This window comes from Trachinotus anak, unplaced genomic scaffold, assembly GCF_046630095.1.
Source record: "Trachinotus anak isolate AG129_WGS33_773 ecotype Australia unplaced genomic scaffold, CSIRO_AGI_Tana_v1 ptg000013l, whole genome shotgun sequence".
Classification (NCBI taxonomy): domain Eukaryota; kingdom Metazoa; phylum Chordata; class Actinopteri; order Carangiformes; family Carangidae; genus Trachinotus; species Trachinotus anak.
This window is the reverse complement of record NW_027273864.1, coordinates 25,957,867-25,976,190: the sequence shown is the minus strand read 5'-3', so window position 1 is coordinate 25,976,190 and position 18,324 is coordinate 25,957,867. Positions and strand designations below refer to the sequence as shown.

Here is an 18,324-nt window from a genome sequence, read left to right as displayed (position 1 = left end):
TGTTGATAAAAGTCAGTAAATCGGCTGCAGAGTAGCTTTGCTTCAGAGACAGATGTGTTACTGTGAGGCCTGTTCTCAGTCTGCTGGTGTATTCAAATTATCACGCCTCCTCCACTGTTGCATGTGTGATGTGCTGCAGCGGCTCTGTGCAGTCTGTGCCAAAAGTTCAAATGAGTTGAACTTTGACCGGCGCTGTGCTGACCTTTTTGGGCACGGAGTAGCCCTGAGACCACTGCTTCCAGAACTGATCTCATATCAGACCTGACAAAAACAGATATTCACTTGGCAAAATATCAGCGAGCAGATGCAGCTTCCAGCTTTGAGCCTCTGAAATGAAACAATTTAACTGCTAGCAACATTGGCATTGCAGCTAAGGAGGCGTTGTGTTGTAGAGGTACCACTGGGAGATGTGGGGTGGTGAACGCTTCAGTCCACAACATGCAGCACTGGACTTATGCTTTTCTGCTGTAATGTTATTAAAGCATGAGACCTGATGTCCAACAAAATATCAATAACTCGCTTTAAGCTGCCACATTTAAATGAACCTCCCACCTGTGCACCGAGCGCTCTGTGCTTGGCATCAAGATATCACACAGACGGTCAAAGAGAATTTGAAGGTCAGGAAAGTACCAAACTGCCTGATCGCTGCTTGTGCTCGTTGGTGCGCCGCCATGGAAACAGGGCCCCGAGTGTCAGAACTGTCGTTTCACTAATTCTTTTGGTTCTATCATTTGTATGCCCTTTAATGTACTACTTCTTATGTAATTTATTCAGTATAATGCATTTTAATGTGATTACCTTTGCATTCAAGTTGTCGTATTCCTGGAAGAGACTCTCGAGAGGCAGGAGGGACACAGACAGGATGGGGGATGTGTAACAGATGAATGGCAGCCGCAGAAAAGTGAAATATGGGAGCTCATCAAACGGCTGCAGTGACAGTTTTATAGCATGACTCCAGCCACAGAGCCTCACATCAATAGCTCTCTCTTCTCTTCTCCTGTCCCCATTTCTCTTCCTCCTCTGCTCTCTCCACCTCTTGTTTTGTTGTCTTTCTCTCCCATTTCCTTCTTTCTCTCTTTTTAAAATCTTTATACCTCCTTCCCTCTCTTTTGCTCTGTCTCATTTTCCTCTATTCTCTTCTCCCCTCTCCACTATCTCTTTTTTGTGTTCTGTCTTTCTCGGCAGCAGCTCAGGTTAAATAAAAGATGAGGGCCTGAGATGCGGTGTGTCCATCATCGATTCATACCAAGTCACTCTCGATCCTACCCTTCCCCTTTTCTTTTTCCTCCCCTCTCTTTCATGATCCAGCTCTTGATTGCTCTCTGTTGTTACATGTGCTCGTGTGCTCTTAAAGTAAACAAGCCACTGAAATTATGTTGAAGGCTGGATCATCTCTGGCTGATCTGCAAACGTTACCAGCAGCTTGTTTGTTTATTTCTTTACATTTCTCACTCACCTCTGTTACTTGATGTATATTTGAGCTGCCCTCACCACAAGAAGATACTGTTTACTCTAAGCCAACAGTATTTACTTGCAGCAGAAAATACTTTTTTTTTTTAATGGTTGGTGATGTCAAATCCAGGTGAACATCAGTTCACACAAGGGATGTTAGTACCATTGAAATTTCATGATTCTCGATACAAAATCGATAGCAAAAAAACAGAACATGGGTTGCTGCACACACTGTACTAACACACACACACACACACCTCTTTAAACTGACTCAGTGTTACACTCTGACAGACTGAACAGTGATGACTGTAGCCTGCTAATGTGAGCACCCAGCTCACGTTAGAAGCTGTCGCTATGTTAGCAACAAGCTAACGTTAGCCTTTGTGACCGTTGTGCGTGGAGCTTTGCTACAACAGGCGCCAGATGTCCCAATTCGCAAACAATAACGGCAACGTTTCAGGACATGAACATGTTTATGACATGTTAATATAATGTTAACAACTAAAACTCACTCAGAGCTGCTTAGGTAAGTTTCCTCCTTTCCGCACTTAATTTGAAATGCTCTGTGGCACCGTTTGCATACTGGCTTTTCAGTGTCTATAACTTTAACTCCTGCTGGACCTGTGCTGCACCCATACCTGCTGCCGCCATCCCATAAGCTGTACCTTTCTCCTTCTTCTCTTTGTGTTTAATGTCAGATTATAACGCTTGTAGGGTTATTATACTGCCCTCGTCAGTCCCAGAAGAATCACATCTCCAGTACCTTCAACATCTAACGCCAGCAAAGCATCGGTTCTCCTGGCATCCCGAGTTCACACCAGTCTATCTCTAAAATATGGATATTTTTCAGTCAAAACGGTTGACAAATGACTCTGTGTGCAGCATGATATCAGATACAGGCTATGATTATTATAGATTCACTCACTTCTTTATGAAAACAACCTGACTTTGTTTGGCTGCACTGGAAACATTTACACCTGCTGCTGTAATGCTGGATTTCCAATTAAGTAGCTTGCTGTGGTATTGAACTGCGCCTTACTGTTACTATGGTAGCCATTCGCGTCACCAATCAACCAGGGCCAGAAATCTTAATTGAGGAATATAACCATGAAACATTGATCAGCTTCATACCTAGGGCTGCATGTTGCCACAGTGGGGGAACAAATGCAGCGGGCTGTGGCATTAAATGTCTTCTCTGGCTGAACTGTTGTAGCACAAATGGCAGTGGCCAATCAAAATCACTCTGTGAGGATGTCACCTTGATAATTTTCCAGAACTGTAAAATCCCACCTCATTGATTTATAAACCACTGTGCACATGTATGTGTGTGTGTGTACGTGTGCTGTGGTTTTAATTGTTTCATTATTATTATTATTCATTCATTTTAATCCACTATATTATTGCTGGCTTCTTGACAGTTTTTTGTGGACAGCGAGTGCTTCATTTCTGCCAAGCTCCAAACATTATAAAAGTGTCTCTTAGGCTTCATCATTTGTAAGCAGATTCAACACATGCTGAAAAACAGATTGATTTTACAGTGGAGGGCCAAACTTTTCCATTAAAATTCCTGCTTTAACACTTTAGCCTGCTGGTCCCCTGCTGCCAACATAGAAATCTGAGATCTATTACTGTGTGTAAACATCAATATGTCCCAAATTCCCTGATGCATACAGCACAGGCAGGACCCTCTGAGCTATTCAAATCATTACAGCCGCAACAATGAGATTCACCTTAACCCATGTTGCTATGGCTACAGTCGAGTGCAGCGCTAGAGTTTTGCCTCTGTTTAGACTTTTATTCCTGCAGTTGGTTTCTTATCCACACACACTTACAACTACACATATAACCACATGCAAAGATTTAAACACACATATGTGCTCATATGGTCGGCATATAGTCAGCAACTAATCCTCAACTGTCTCACTGCTCATGTCTGAGTATCAGTGTTTAGATAATATATGACATTTTATATTGGCAATGAAATGACAAGCCAACAAAATGGAAATGAAAGGGTGAACTATGAGCTAGCTAACATTAGTGATCTAAACTCTAAGTTAGAAAGTAGCTACCATTAGCGTCCATCTGTAGATACTTGACACAGTCTCATTCAGAAACTCAGGTAAGAATGTAAAGTGTATTAAACAAGCTAGATAGTTAGCAGCTGCTACACACATTTACTGACAGTGTCTCAATTTGCTTGTGCACAGTGACCAGAGACTTGAGGAGGCGAGCCACTGACGGAGGCGAGGCAGGCAGACAGGACGTTCAGCTAATGTCAAGGTTAAGTAAAGGTATGGTCCACTTTAGGGGTGTTTGTCGTTGTATTACATTAAATTGGAAAATATATGGTAATATCTAAAATTACAGGTAAGTAAGATAAATAAATGTTTCAACTCCCGAACTGTTGTTTCCTTTGGGAGGTCCAAGTCTTAATCTAGTTCCCCCCATAATTCGCACCCTGGTTAAGTTCACAGAGAGAATTATCTCAGTGAGGATACTGGCACATCCGGAGATCTGATGCAGGTGTATGGGAGAATATCGTCTTGAAAGAAAGAAGATCGTGCACACTGCTCTGGCTCAGATTTATTAGTCATCATAACATTTTTGTCTCTCTAGCCTTCATCAGAATTAAGTTAAACAGTTCTTTTAGCCATGATCTTAAATAGATGCTCCAACCCTCTTTTGTGTGCCCAGGTGTGACAATGAACTTCCTGTGAGAGTGTCTTTCAGTCACTGAAAGTGATTTCTGTATATTCTGTCATATATATATATATATATTTTAAAATACCAAAAACAAGTGAGACATCTCAATAGTCACAGCTATTTACAAGATTATTTACAAAAATTACAATCTATTGAATGAAAACTTCGGCTTTGCAGCTTTCATAAGTCACTCATGAACTATTGGTTTCTAGATTTCTTAGAGCATAAAATGCCATGGGACCTCATCATTCAGACTTTTAGGGGATAGTGTATGCAAATTGAATATCCAGTATATATCTCTTCTATTGAGAATTTCGTCAATGTTACCACCTCTCTCCAGTTAAGTCACCTTATCAATACACTGGAACCTAAATGAAGAGATGGCATGTTTAAAATCATGTAAATGTACTGCAACTACCCAGTCTGTATCATTTCCCCTGATGGAACTTTTCTGTTCACTTATTCTCTCTTTTAGTGAACTCGTTGTTCACAGAGAGAAAATAAACATGTTTGCTCGGCTGATGTGATGCAGAAGATGCCAGGATTTTATCAGGCATACAAAGATTCTTACCCAGGTGTATTGCAAAAAAAGTAAAGATATTTAGTGATTAACACATGTCGGCCTGTTCCACATGTTATTTGTATTCACAGTAGCGATGCATTAAGATAATGCAGAATCAGCCTCCATACTACATACATATCATGCTTAGGAACAGACTGCGGCATTTCTAATGTGAAATGGAGACTGCAAATAATAATAATAAGAATAAGAATAATAATTGTATGTCTTGTATTGTATTGTATTTAGTGGCAGTGGGGCATCCTCAGACAGACATATGAACACACACCCAAACACTTCCCCAGATGCAGGTGATGAACATGTATATAAGCATGCACAATCATTCACTCACACACACACACACACACACACACACACACACACACCCTCCACTGTGCACACAGCGGGAGCATGATAGGTCTCGACACACTTTTAACACAGTAGTTTGAGGTTGTTTGATTTTCCAGCTGGGGTCATTTGGAGATGCAGTTCAATTTAATATTCTGGCAATATTTAGCTTAATATTCAAGAGGCTTCAGGGTTTGCAAATCAACCCATTGAAATTTCACCAGGGTGCAGTTTTGATCCACTGAACCCCCAAATAGGCAGGAAACTTAAAATCATGCAAACACTAATGTCTCACTCGTAGTCTCCTCTGAGGTTGTTTGAGGCTGTTTCTTTTCTTATTCCTCTCCTCTTTTTACTTCTCATCCAGAACCTTCAACTTTCCATTGCCCCCTCCCCCTTCTGCATCCCTCCACATCATCTAGTGAAAAATTACACTGTGGCGAATCTGCTCTCTCTCTATTTCATAAACTGTGCTTTTGATTATTTAGGGGCAACACAAAAAAACACAATGCATTTTCTCGCTGTGCATTATAAGCTGTTATGCCACATTCATCAGAAAACATCATCCAGCTGTTACAGAACAACATTTTCCAGTATTCCCTCTCTTTTAGCTCTGTTTTTGGTCTGTACCAGCTTCTGAGGGAAATATCTGGCTCTTTAGCTGGTGCTCTCTAACTGTGTCTTTCTGCTTTTTGCAGACAGGTGAGGAGGTAGAGGACAGTGATTTTTTACAGCTGTTTCTCTAAAACCAGCTGCCTGCTGATTGAAAACGAGCCTGATACGAGCACTGAGGCTGAAGTTTTGGACCGTAACTCCACAGTGCTGCCTTTCACATTTTGTCCCTGGTCAAATATCGATGAAAGCAGCTTAAAAGTTTTGAAAGATACTTCAAAAGCGATAATTGTGTGCTGTGAACAATTTAACAGATACATCTATTGGGAAAACATTGTCTTGGTTGCAGGGGAAAAATGGTGGGAAGGCTGACTGTGCTTTTCTCACATTATCTAAAAATAACTCATCATCTGTCCACCTGAACCTCCTTCCTGTATACTTATGCTCCCCTCCATCTTTCCATTGTTTCCTCCATTGTCTGTCTCTCTAGGTTTTAGCTCTCTCATTATTCATCTCTCATACCATTTTTCTCTTCCTCCCTGCTATTTGTATTACAGGAAATAAGCAATAAACACCAGGCTGCTCAGACAGGGTCTCTAACTGTATTTATCACCTTGCGGGACTGGAATCCCTATCTCGCATATACAACAAATAACACACTGTTCACAACACGCATGTTTATTTTCACCTCCATCACTAAGGGATACCAGTATACATGGTCAAACTCTCAGAGCTTCACACACCACAATCACAGATGCATTTGTAATTCTGCATGTATGAAGTGATACAGAAATGCTGAGTCACATGCCGGCACACACAGGAACATGAAGGTAGAAACAGCAGTGAAAAGGAACAAACATCTGCAAACGTCCCACTTTTTTACCCCCTACAGCGCACGCTGGGAGGAAACATAGAAAAAAACAGTATTGTTTATCACCTTCCATATGTAAAGAATCTGAACACACACACAAACAATACACATACACATACAATTAAATTAGTGAGGGGCCGGGCAGCCACTCTCCCAACATTAATAAACAAAGACAGGGATGTGGAAAATTAAAGGTGGGAATTACTCCACTGGTCAGAGATTAACCTCAAGCTTCACAAGCAGCTGCAGTCTTATTGCTTTATTAACGTTCCTGTTTTTCATAAACACACATGCAGAAAAAAACAAATACACACACACACACACACACACACACACACACACACCTATACCTGTGTATGCCTGCACATGGACCCTGCACACAACAAATAGTGGGGTTTCACTGAGATCAGAATTTAAGATTACTGAAAGACATCAAACCATCTTCGTTTAAAACGTTAGTCTTGGTCATAGCTTGCTGTTAATAATCATATCTCTTAAAACATGATCCAGCTGGTGCAGTTTAGTTGTCTATAGATGTAATTTTAAGGTTGGATGGAAGTGTCATCACCATCTTCTGATCCCTGTAGAAACCATGAAAATAAAGAAAAAAAGTGAGATCAGACTGTTACTTCACTTTAACCCTGTTTAGTTTGTCTACTAATATTGAAGTTCAACTTTTAAAGGCTTTTAAGATGACAACTAAACAACATGTTTGGCAAATGTGAATTTGTCTCAGGTAACATTGGCTTCAGCTGCTAACATAAGCCTAAACTCTAACAACTTCAAGGATCGGCTTCAACACAGGGGATGTCATTTTCTTTTTCTAAAATGTATATAGTTAACACTACTCAATGATGTGCTCCTGGTTTAGAAGTAACACCTGGTCGGTGTGGAGGTTAGTTAGCAGGGCATGCTAGTGTTAGCTCTTATTAGAGCTTCAACATCTGGACAAATCCAAACACCGCACAAATCTGCCAGGGCTTAGTTAGGACATAGTTACAGTTGCGAGCTATGACTGGACAGTCAGAGTTTGGGGGAGGGATTTAGAAAAGGTTGACTTCATTGGACAAAACACAGAAGGGGATTCGTGTACAGTACAAACGGACACTGACTCATCTGCCACTCCTTCTGTACAAATTTCAGACTTGCTATATTTAACAGAAGCAAACACATGCACACACACACACACACACACACGCACAAACACACTAACACAAACACACACACCAAGACACACACACACACACACACACACACACACACACACACACACACACACTGACTCATCCTTGTCCCTGTCCCTCCCAGCCCTCTTGAAGTGCAGAAATAAAAAATTCAATTAAAATGCCAGGAGTGGCGAGTGCTGTGGAATCACATACATTCATTACTGCCACAATCTGTCAGGCAAGGACATGGGCGGAGGGGGGATCTCTCTTTCTCTCTCTCCTCTTCTGTCTTTTTATCCATCCATCTTTCCCACCACTGAGCATCACTCAGCTGATAATAGCTGGAAGAGAGTGGGAGTGAGAGAGGGAAGGCGACAGGGAGAAAGAGAGAGAGAGAGAGAGAGAGAGAGAGAGAAGGGGATAAATTAAGAGGCCAAAGTCGAAACTGTGATAATGGAGCCTTTGATTGTGATGATAATTCAGTTATAATTATAGGAGACAATGTGCTGAGAATTGTCTGTTTCTGTGAGAGAGAGAGACACGAATACAAAGGTGTGAAAAAGAAAAGCAAGTGACACAGCAGAGCAGACGGAGCAGAGAGGGGCAGAGGTTACAGAGTGCACAGAGAAAGGCTCAGCTGTTCTCCACTAAAGGACAGACACACATTTGTACTTTGAAAATGTTATTGGTCAGTGTAATATTGTTCCAGCTGCCCATACTGACCATGAAGTGATAGGCACAAAAAACTTTACTATACATCCCACTCAGTGAACATTTTCCTAATGAGTTTATGGTCTCAATCACTTGTTACAAGTCTTCTTCAATACAACATGATATTCATTTGTTTAATTCTGGTCCTATTTAGAAGGAAATAGACGATAAAGCAGGGTATGCATTAGGGTGGGGCTACCATGTGATTGACAGACTGTACCACACACGGCGACCTGCCTGACAATCAGGATAGAGTACAGAGCAGGTCAGATCCACCCCTCACTCCTCCTCAGCTCCACATTCTCGTCCAAATACGGTTCCTTCTGGTTTTCAAAAAACCATGATGGCGACAGCCAAATTACCAACTCAAGGCTTCAAAACAGCAGCTCACAAACCAATGGGTTTCATCACTGTGGGTTCCCACTTATTTTCAGCTAATGGATCTGTTCTGTGTGCTTGTGTCACATGAACACAAAAGGCTTTTATGGGCGTGAGTATTGAGACTAATTACATGCCATACTGCAAACAGGAGGATACAGAGAAAGGAGCTGGTTACCTGGCTGAAAAGCTAAGGGAATGCAGCCTGTCACCTGCAGATCTTCATCTAACAGCTCACTGTGGCAGCTCCTTCTCCTTCCATTACTCCCTGCAATATTACAAACTGATCCGCTGTCAGGAAATGACGGTTGTCTTGTTTTGTAGATGCATCTTTGAGTAACTAAAATGGACATGGACAAGCACATTGCATTCCCTGTGACTACATCATAATAAAAAGCAGCTCTTGTTTTTCCACTTAAAAGCTTTTAATATGAAGCTGCAGTAGTACGGAAATGTTTGGTTTATATTAGCAACAAGTTAATATGTCACCACAGAGACCCAGGTCATCATACTGTAAATATATAGATATTGCAAACTTTCCTCAGCAGGCCACAGGCTCAGTATAATTGTGTTAACCGCATTCAGTGATAGATAGTGACTTAAATGTGACATATTGAAATGAAAATCTTCCACATTGCTACTGAAATATACATGTTCATTGCAGCTGTGTTCAGGTAAGTTAAAGGTCCATATCTAACACTTTTCTTATGTTTTATGTTAAGTTTTGATAGAAGATATATTTGTGGTTTTCATTTTTTTCCGTCCATCAACCTTCTGATTGGCTGTCTGTTTTCACAGTATAGGCAGTCTCACTTTCTACAATATGGGACCTGTAACTGCTTTAAATACAGTCAGTGTTAAATTAAGTGCAGTAAAAGTGTTTGTTCTTTTTCTTCGACATTCACTGATAAAATTTGTTTAAGCCCTGATTTTAGGCTATTTGCTCTTCGAAAATGTCAAAAGTAAGTTGATGAAACTTTTATTCCAAATGTTTGTCAAAGACAGTTGTCCAAAATATCCAGATGACAGTTCTTACTATCTTACCCATTGTTATTGTGTGGGCTCCGTCTCTAGCTCAGGTGGTCCTCCTGCCTCCTCCCCCGACTTCGTGACTTTGTGGCATTATCTTGGTTTAGATGTATCGGCTGACTCACACACCTGCTGTCCCCCCGCTGTCAAGTCTTCATCTTTGCTGCCAGCCTCAGTGTCTAACCCCACATGACTTTTAATAAAACACTCACACTCACATGGTTTAGTGTCATGGAAACTTACAACCCACTTAGATGCAGCGACCTGAATGACTAGTGGTTCATAGGGTTCTTATGGATAGCACCAAAATGTGGATTTGTGTCGTGACTTCTCTTTCTAAACGCCTTTGAACACTGTCAGAAACTTCACACTATCATATTGAGAAGAAATGTGGAGAATTCTTGTTCTACTACATATATTTTCATATCCATATATGGCTATGCAAAGTGAAAGGTGTCGGTAGTAGGAACGATCCCACAGAGAATTACCTAACCTATTTTACCTTTCAGATTTCACCACTTATTACAGGTACATTTGAAAACAAAAGGTGTCCAGATTTTAAATACAGTATGTCCTTAAGGCTTTCAGGTACCCTCCATGAGAATTCCTATCACTGGATCTTCTCTAAATCTCCCTCCCTGGTTTCCAGCAGCAGCAGCTGTTTGAAGAAAAGAAAACTAAAGCACCACTGTCCACTACCTACAGACAGGCACGAGCTGGGTCAAAGTTCAGGGGCCACATCCGTCAGAGGCTGCATTTGAAGACCATTTGCTACTAGGCTGTCCCATTTCAAAGGCCCCTTGCAGTGTGACCTTCTTTTCCTAACGAAGGCTCCAAAGAGGGGATCATTGGAGGCTTAACCTATCCCAAGATTCATTGTGTGAAGGTAAAAATAATATGGCAACAAACAACACCGACAGAAAGCCCGAGGATTACACCAAGTGGCTGTTAGAACCAAGGGACCTTATAAATGAGTTTTTTGTAAAAAAAAAAAAAAAGTTATGGTGTTGTCAACGTTGCTATGTGACTGGAGCTGTCGTTTTTTACGTAGCGTGAGTTGAACTGTTGCTGAACTTTATTTTTTTGTAAGGACAGGCACAGCTGGTGACACGAAATGAGAATCCTCAGTGGGCTGGACTGCCTCATTTCACTTCGGTCTTCACAGTCTTCGACAGCAACAAGCGGACAAGTCTTCTTAAACCGTCTCCCCCGAAGGATGCGGCCCCCGAATTGGGACACAGCAACAGTTAGAGAACAGCTGTGCAGCATGTAAAATAAAACATGGTGTCAAGCTTAAACATAAATGCAACTTATTCATATATTTACAGTCTAACTGATAAAAAAAAAAAAAGAAGAGCTTTCAAAAGTGATATAACAGAAGATGAACAATTCTGGGACTCCTGCACAATAAATGAGACAGTCTGATAGCACAGTGTTTAATTCTTACCTCTATATATGAGGTGATAAATGATGATTAATGAAACAACATGTGTGGTTTCTACCCTATTTTACCTCTCAGATTTCATTACTTATTGCAGATACATTTGAAAATAAAAGGTGTTCAGACACTAAATACATTTGTCCTGACGGTTTTGAGGTACCCCCCTGAGAGAAATCCAATCACTGGTTGTTCTTCTAAATCTCCCCCAAATGTGAACTGACACTGATTCTGGTGCCTAAGAAATAAGTCTGCAGACATGGTTTGTTACTTTTGTTTTGATGCTCATTAGAAAAATAAGTGACGTGTATGCAGGAGCGTTTTCATTTCTACTACAGACCGCTTCCTCCAAGATAGAAATATTTCACTTCACGCTGAATGTCATACTCGGAGTGATTTATAACACTGCACCTCGCCCTTTAAGAGTAATAAATGTCTGCTAAATGCATCTCAGATCGTGGAAACCTGCTATAAGTGCTTTCATTGAACTTTACATTCCTTTTGTACTCAGGTCTTCCTTCATCAGCTGCAGGTGACTATGTTTCCAGCTGTCAGAAATTCACTTCATTACTCTGTCATAGAGGGGAAAAAAAGGAGGGAGATTAAAGATGATTGCACACTGATTTGCACGTCTCTTGACTTCTATCAAATCTACATGCTGCGTGCACTTCAATATGGAAGCACCACAGTGATATCTGGTGACAAGCTTTGTCCAAACATTGTCAGCCCACCCCCCCCAAGTGTGAGTGAGAAGTCACTCAAATGGTATGACAAAGGAAAATTCCAAATAAGATTTATTTTTTGTCCAGTCGATTTCTCCTATAAATCCTGTTTCAGATCTTAAAATGCTCCTTTTTTCTCTTTCACTGCACTTGCCTCTTTTTGTCTTAAATAATCATGTCTTGAAACAACAATAAGAACCAAAAGAAAACTGGATTGGCTCAGAAATAATTTGATTTGTCTCACTTATCAAAATAAAGAAATATTGAGAGCAAGATCTACACATAAACTTCAGTTTCTCTCCCCGCACTGATCTTTTTTGTCTGAAATAATGAAATCTTGAGATAACAGTAAGATCCAAAAGAAAACGTGATTAGCTCATAAATGAGCATCAAATTCAAGTCTCAACTTTTGTGTATTTTTTGTGTTATGTCAGATGCATCAAAAAATAGAAGGGAAGAAGCAAGATCTCTAAACTCTCAAAGAGTTTCCATAGATACTTTTCAAATGCCTTGCAAACATGAGCACTATTTGTAGAGCAGAGGCCCTGCTGAGCCTGCTGATGGCAGTATTACCAGGTTGCATGCTAATATGCATGTTGTCACAAAATTTGATGGCAACCAACAATATACTCATCAATAAATATTAGAAATAGGCCGCTTTAGCTGGCGACAGAGTAATTAAGATTAACATGAATTTTATTGTTATCGTCATATTTTGTTAAATATTGACATAGACTGTGTAATAACCATATAGTATAATACCTATAATAACCAACATAAGTTGGTACTATTTAGGGATTTTGATGGTTTTGCCTAACTTTGCCATAGAATGAGGAAAATTAGGGAAATGGTAATAGTTTCCAAAGTTGAAGATGCTGTCCAGCCATCCCTTTAGTTGTCTTGTTTTTTTTGTTCTTTTCTTTTTTTTTTTTTAGATTCACACACACAGTGGGAGAATTCCCATTTGAATTCTCTCAGCTCAGAAGTCTGATCAATCTCAAACCAAAAGCCCATAAATCAACAGAGAGAGTGGATCAATGTGCCGGCAACCTTCAGTTATCAATGTCAATCCAGACCTCAAGCATGAGCAAAACTTTAGTAGTAGGTAGTAAAATAGGCGGTAACTAACCAGCCAGCAGCCACAGTGATTTAAAATGAATTCCTGCTAGCTACCCAACATCACCAGTCTTACATTATTAGATAGTTCATACTAATGCATCACTGGATTAGCAGCATTTTACTGTTATTGCTGGTCAAGGAGGAGCCATCTTTGACTGTGAAGTTAAGGGGGAAATGAAACACTGGTAGGACAACTGAATATAAAAATGTCGACTTGGACGCAAAAATATTGTTTGTTTTTTTCTCTGTTTTCCATTAATAAGTAATTTCCTAAACCTCACTTTGTTTTAATCTTTGAGCTGTAACTGTATATAGTTTTTATTTAAATGTAAATACAGATCATATTCAAATAAACCATTTGGTTGACGGCATTAAAAAGTCCTCTTTGTATTTGAGGGGTTGCTGTGTTCCTACCATTGTTGACGCCAAACCTACGCCCTTGGTTTAACAGTAAAGTATATTACAAAAAACATTATACTGAATATTTTACACTTGCTCTGTTTTTTTGTTCATTGGTATTTTGAATATGACCCAACCAAAGGAACAAGTATTCCTCCTGAGGTCTAAACTTTTTCATTTGTCACTGTCATTTTTGTGAGCGTGTTCCCGTCTGTCTGTCCCCTCTCTGTTGCCTTCCCACCTCCTTTCCCTCACCATGTCTGTCGTGCTTGTACCCAGCACCCTCTGTGTCTGTTTATGCTGTTATAACCAGAGGTTGATGTAAGTATGCATCATCTCGACCGCCTGTCACTTCCCTGTCTGCCCGTGGAGCGCCGGTTTGCATCAGACTTGTCACCAATCAATGGGCCAATTACAGCGGCCTGACCTGAAGGACTGTCTGAGGACTGAGAGGAGAAGGAGGGAGGTGAGGTGGCTCGTGGGTGGCCCTCATCCTACGCTGACAGACTAACAAGGTCATGTCTTTCAGAAACAGCGGTAAGAAAAAAAACAACTATGATGACAAATGGATAGATTGAAACATAAATAAACATATAGAGTCAATGTTCTTAAAAAACTGGAAGTGAACATACATGAATATGGAAATATAATTAGAACTAACATACTGCTCATGGCCCAGCAGCCAATGAAAGGGGCCTTGCTGTCGCAAAATGTGAATGTCCTTATAATCCCAATCTCAAACAGCACAAGAACAAACTGTTGCCATATTGTCCACAGTCAAAATTTACATCCTTTGTTGAGTTTTTTCTGAAGGCACAGAGTAACTAAATATTCATAAATAATAACATGGACAATATAAACACATTTATTGAAGTGTTGTAAGATAAGATACATTTCCTGTCTGCAGGTAGGAGTGATATGTCCATGTCTTTTTTGATTATAAATCAGGTCTAGGTTCTATATTAATACTGTGAAAGTCAATCAAAGTGTCAGTCCACAGAGAAATGCACACAGCCTGTATTCAGAAACTGAGCCTTAAAATGAGCTGTCAGGACTTCTGCAACTTTGTGATGTCACAACAAAGCTGTCACCATCCTCAGCCATGCCCTAAGGCCAGCCCACCTGGACCCACAATCCAATCTTGCAGGATTTGGTTTCTCTGAAAGTTTTTTTTAACTGAAATTTGCTATGTTCTTGTTTGATCACTCAAAAAACAGTCAGCCAATCAGAGGAGATGCTCTCTTCTGATTGGCTCACTGATCTGTTGTTACTAGAGCTCCAGAGAAAAGCCTGAGAGAGGAGATGTAAAACTACATTGAGATGTTATTTGTTCTCATGGATATCAACGCTTCAAATAAAACACAGGGAAAGTGGGACCTTTGAAGTAACTTTTAAGGTATATTTTACACATGGAAATCATATTTTACCTCTTCTGACACAAGAATTACACTTAATTAAATAAATAAAATGTGAAGTCATCTGCTCTTGTGAACATATTTTGGGAGCCTACCTCCCAGACAACAGTTTTCTCTGAGGAGAAGTCGGCCTGGACTCTGTTCCTGACCCATTTGGAAAATATCTGCTGCTCTTAATGGGGACAAGTGAAGCTCATTTGATCTTGTCTCTTTCTGAAGCCCACCCAGGCTCCCAACTGCTTCCACTCTGTTCCTCCAACCTCACAAAAATTAGTTAGCCACATCAGTGTGTGCTTGGATTTGCACCTGCATGCAGTTTCAGAAGAAGGCCCTGACTAATTACTGCATTATTAGCAGTCCTGTCTACTAATATTTCATTAAAAGGCTACGATATCAAACATGTAGTAATGTGTCAGGGAGTTTGGTGTCAGGAAAGATGGGATAAGAGAACCAGTTGGAGAAGGAACACAACACTCTAAAATAATGCTTTTCTGTTAAAATGTGATTTAGCATTTGTTTTGTTATGATGAGACACTAGAAGTGGGTAGCTTCAGTAGAATTTAGTGGGTTTTTCTAATGGCATTTGACTGTTGAATCAAATTTATGTCAGAGCTACTAGGATTTATTGTTCTTTGATTCCTTTGACTGCACCTGAGGACATTTCAGGGTCTGCGTCTAGATGATGAGTTTCAGTTCAGCCAATCATGATGGATCATCTGGGTTAACCCAATTCACAGTGCTAATGTGTCTGTCCTCCTTTCCACTGACCCACATCGCTGATGTGACACCGCGAGAGGGAAGACAGGGAGAGGAAAAATAAAATAAAAGAAAATACAGTTATTGTGACAGGTCGGGCCGAGAATGACGAGGTTAACTATCTAGGACCAATAGGAAACATGAAGCTTGGAAGGAGGCCACACAAAACTCCACAACTACTAGACCTCTGCAAGAGAAGGGGAAAGATGCAGTGATGCCATGGTGTTAGAAAGCATGTAGGGGGGAAAAATCAAGATAGGAAAGAGGGAGGGAAATAACAAATATAAAAACACATGAGCAGGACTCGGAGAAAAGGCCAGGAGTAAGTGAGCTTTGAGAGCTGTTCTTTGCAGCAGGGTGCACTGCCCTCTATGACCAACATTAAGCACACTCAGCAAAACATGCTGAGAATAAAAGCCATGTTTATTCACAGTAGTTTAACCAAGGGAGGAGAAAAGGGAAAGTGCTACAGGGTGACTTTTGTTAAAGGAGTAAGGATTCATAAAACACATGAGAAAATAAAAACTATGGGTTTAGGTGAGAGGTTATATGAGGAGATGGACGAAAACATCACACACTTGCAAGATATAGCACTCAACATACATATGGCAGACAATATGGATGGGAAGAGGAGAACAGCTGGAGCATGACTGTCAGAGATCAAAGGCTGCATGTCTGCTGGGAACTTTCAAAGAGAAGCCTCTGTACTGTCCTAAAAGTTTAACTTCATGTTTAACAGTAATGGTGGTGAGTATCAAGTGGTGAAAGAGAAATGAAATTCAACTCTTAGCTGCTGCACTTCAAAACCACCTTCAATAATCATGCAGAAACAGTCAAAGTCAGCAGTGACATTCCCTCAAGCATCCACTTGGTGCTATTCGATAACAAAGATGTAAAACCGTCTTCTGGACTCTGGAGCCCTCACCGTTATTATCGTTACCATGTGATTAAAATATCAATATAACTTAGTCACACTGCACTGCTGGCCTCCTCATTGTGACGCCGCTCCCACTGCCTTGGAGGTTGTCCTGTCCAACCTTAGTCGGCCACTGGTTGACATGGGAGGGTCGTCAGCTGATGCAGCTCACCTGAAGCCTTCTTGACTATAAAAGCTGGCCCATGTACTTACCTGTTCCCTGCCTTCCAACTGCTGACATCCTTTGTTTTGGCATTAGGCTTTGCTTTTGCACATACAACCCCTTCCCAGCACATATACCACTCATTCATGCACTGCTTTCATGCATATACTTACTAATTTCCACACCCCATTATTGTAACTAAAAAACAACACAAACAAGTAATTTGTTTGCTTTTAGTTTAACTTTGCATGGACTCCCTTTTTGTCACATTCACTGAGCCAGTTTGTGACACTCATACAAACAAGGGATTCAGCTGTTTTCACATATTGCCACTGTATGGAGGACCTGTGATGCAGTGAAAACCATAACCCTAGCCCCACAGCTACTGTGTATGATGCTGTTTGTGGCAGCCACCATAGGGGAACCTAGGAAGACAGCTGTGTATATTTGTGTGTGCGTGTTTGATGAGCTGGCACACCCGTCCTGAGAACCACATGATCAGCAGCTGTTGCTATGCTACCACAGAAAGCCAAATCAGCAGACGGTGCACTGTGGGCTGAAGACTATGCGCTCAGAAAGTTGAACATCTAGTGCTGATGTAGAGGAGGTTTTATTCTACTGCTCTATCGCCTTTCACCTGTCCTCACAGGGTTTCATAAAAACTGCTAAACAATATCTATAAATTACTATGAATAAAATAAAACTTGTTGCTGTCATTAAACTATACAAATAATCATAGTCTTAAGTTCTGCTAGACAGGCTGTACAATACAGATGCCAGTCTAGTTAGTGCTTATTTCTTTCTGCTCGACTGTGACAGACCTGAGGGCTAAACCTTTGCACACGTATTAATGTCTCACTTTTAGCCATGCAAGTGGTGTTGCTCTGTAGAGGTCAATGTCAGTCTTAGATCCACAGCTAAACCATGTCTGAAAGAGTCTGATCAAAACTGGGCAAGTCAACTGCACCGGGATACTTGAAGACGGACCCAGACTCCAGAAGTTTTGGGCCAGTTTAGCCCTGGTTCACCCTTCGTGAAGATCAGGGAAGACATTTGGTCTGGGAAAGCCTATGTCCTATGGACTCACCTAGACCGGCCTGATAAATACCAAACATATTATTTAGAAGTTAAAATCCTTGTCCAATTTTGAAGGCTCCTTCAAATGCAGCTGAGGAAAGTGGTTTTCCTTTCCTTGGCACTTTTTCTTGGAACAGGCGGGCACAGTTGGTGACACAAAGCAGAAATCCTCTGTAGGCCAGACTGTCTCACTTTGGTTCGGTTTTCACGGTCTACGATGGCTAGACCACGTCCTCCGAGGGATGTGGCCCCTGAAATGGGACACAGCGAATATCACTTTCGAACTAACCAGGAACCAGTTCGACCAGGAACAGCTGATGGTGTTGTAAACAGTCTAGTGGTTCAGGCAAATGTTAGCTAGCATACTACTGTTTACAGATATTAAAACTGAAAATTGAAATCTCACTTCCAGACAACCTCTGCTGACTGCAACTCCCAAACCATTTTCTCATTTTCTCTCTCATTTAGCATTCTGCTAACCCTAATGATA

At 40.8% G+C, this 18,324-nt stretch overlaps 2 long non-coding RNA genes across 4 annotated transcripts; one reads left to right on the top strand and one right to left on the bottom strand.

Moving 5' to 3' along the window:
• The first annotated feature begins 1,854 nt into the window (after positions 1-1,854).
• Positions 1,855-12,367, top strand: LOC139631328 (uncharacterized). 3 transcript variants are annotated; one of them, XR_011693356.1, is made up of 4 exons: positions 1,855-1,978; positions 3,660-3,743; positions 10,535-10,715; positions 10,925-12,367. It is a non-coding gene; the product is annotated as an uncharacterized lncRNA (long non-coding RNA). The 3 variants fall into 3 exon arrangements; XR_011693358.1 differs by having other exon boundaries at positions 10,920-12,367; XR_011693357.1 differs by lacking the exons at positions 10,535-10,715; positions 10,925-12,367 and adding an exon at positions 5,761-5,880.
• Positions 7,006-10,227, bottom strand: LOC139631327 (uncharacterized). The gene is made up of 4 exons (XR_011693355.1): positions 9,845-10,227; positions 8,979-9,140; positions 7,925-8,052; positions 7,006-7,126 (listed from the first exon to the last, which is right to left on the bottom strand). It is a non-coding gene; the product is annotated as an uncharacterized lncRNA (long non-coding RNA).
• Positions 12,368-18,324: the final 5,957 nt, after the last annotated feature.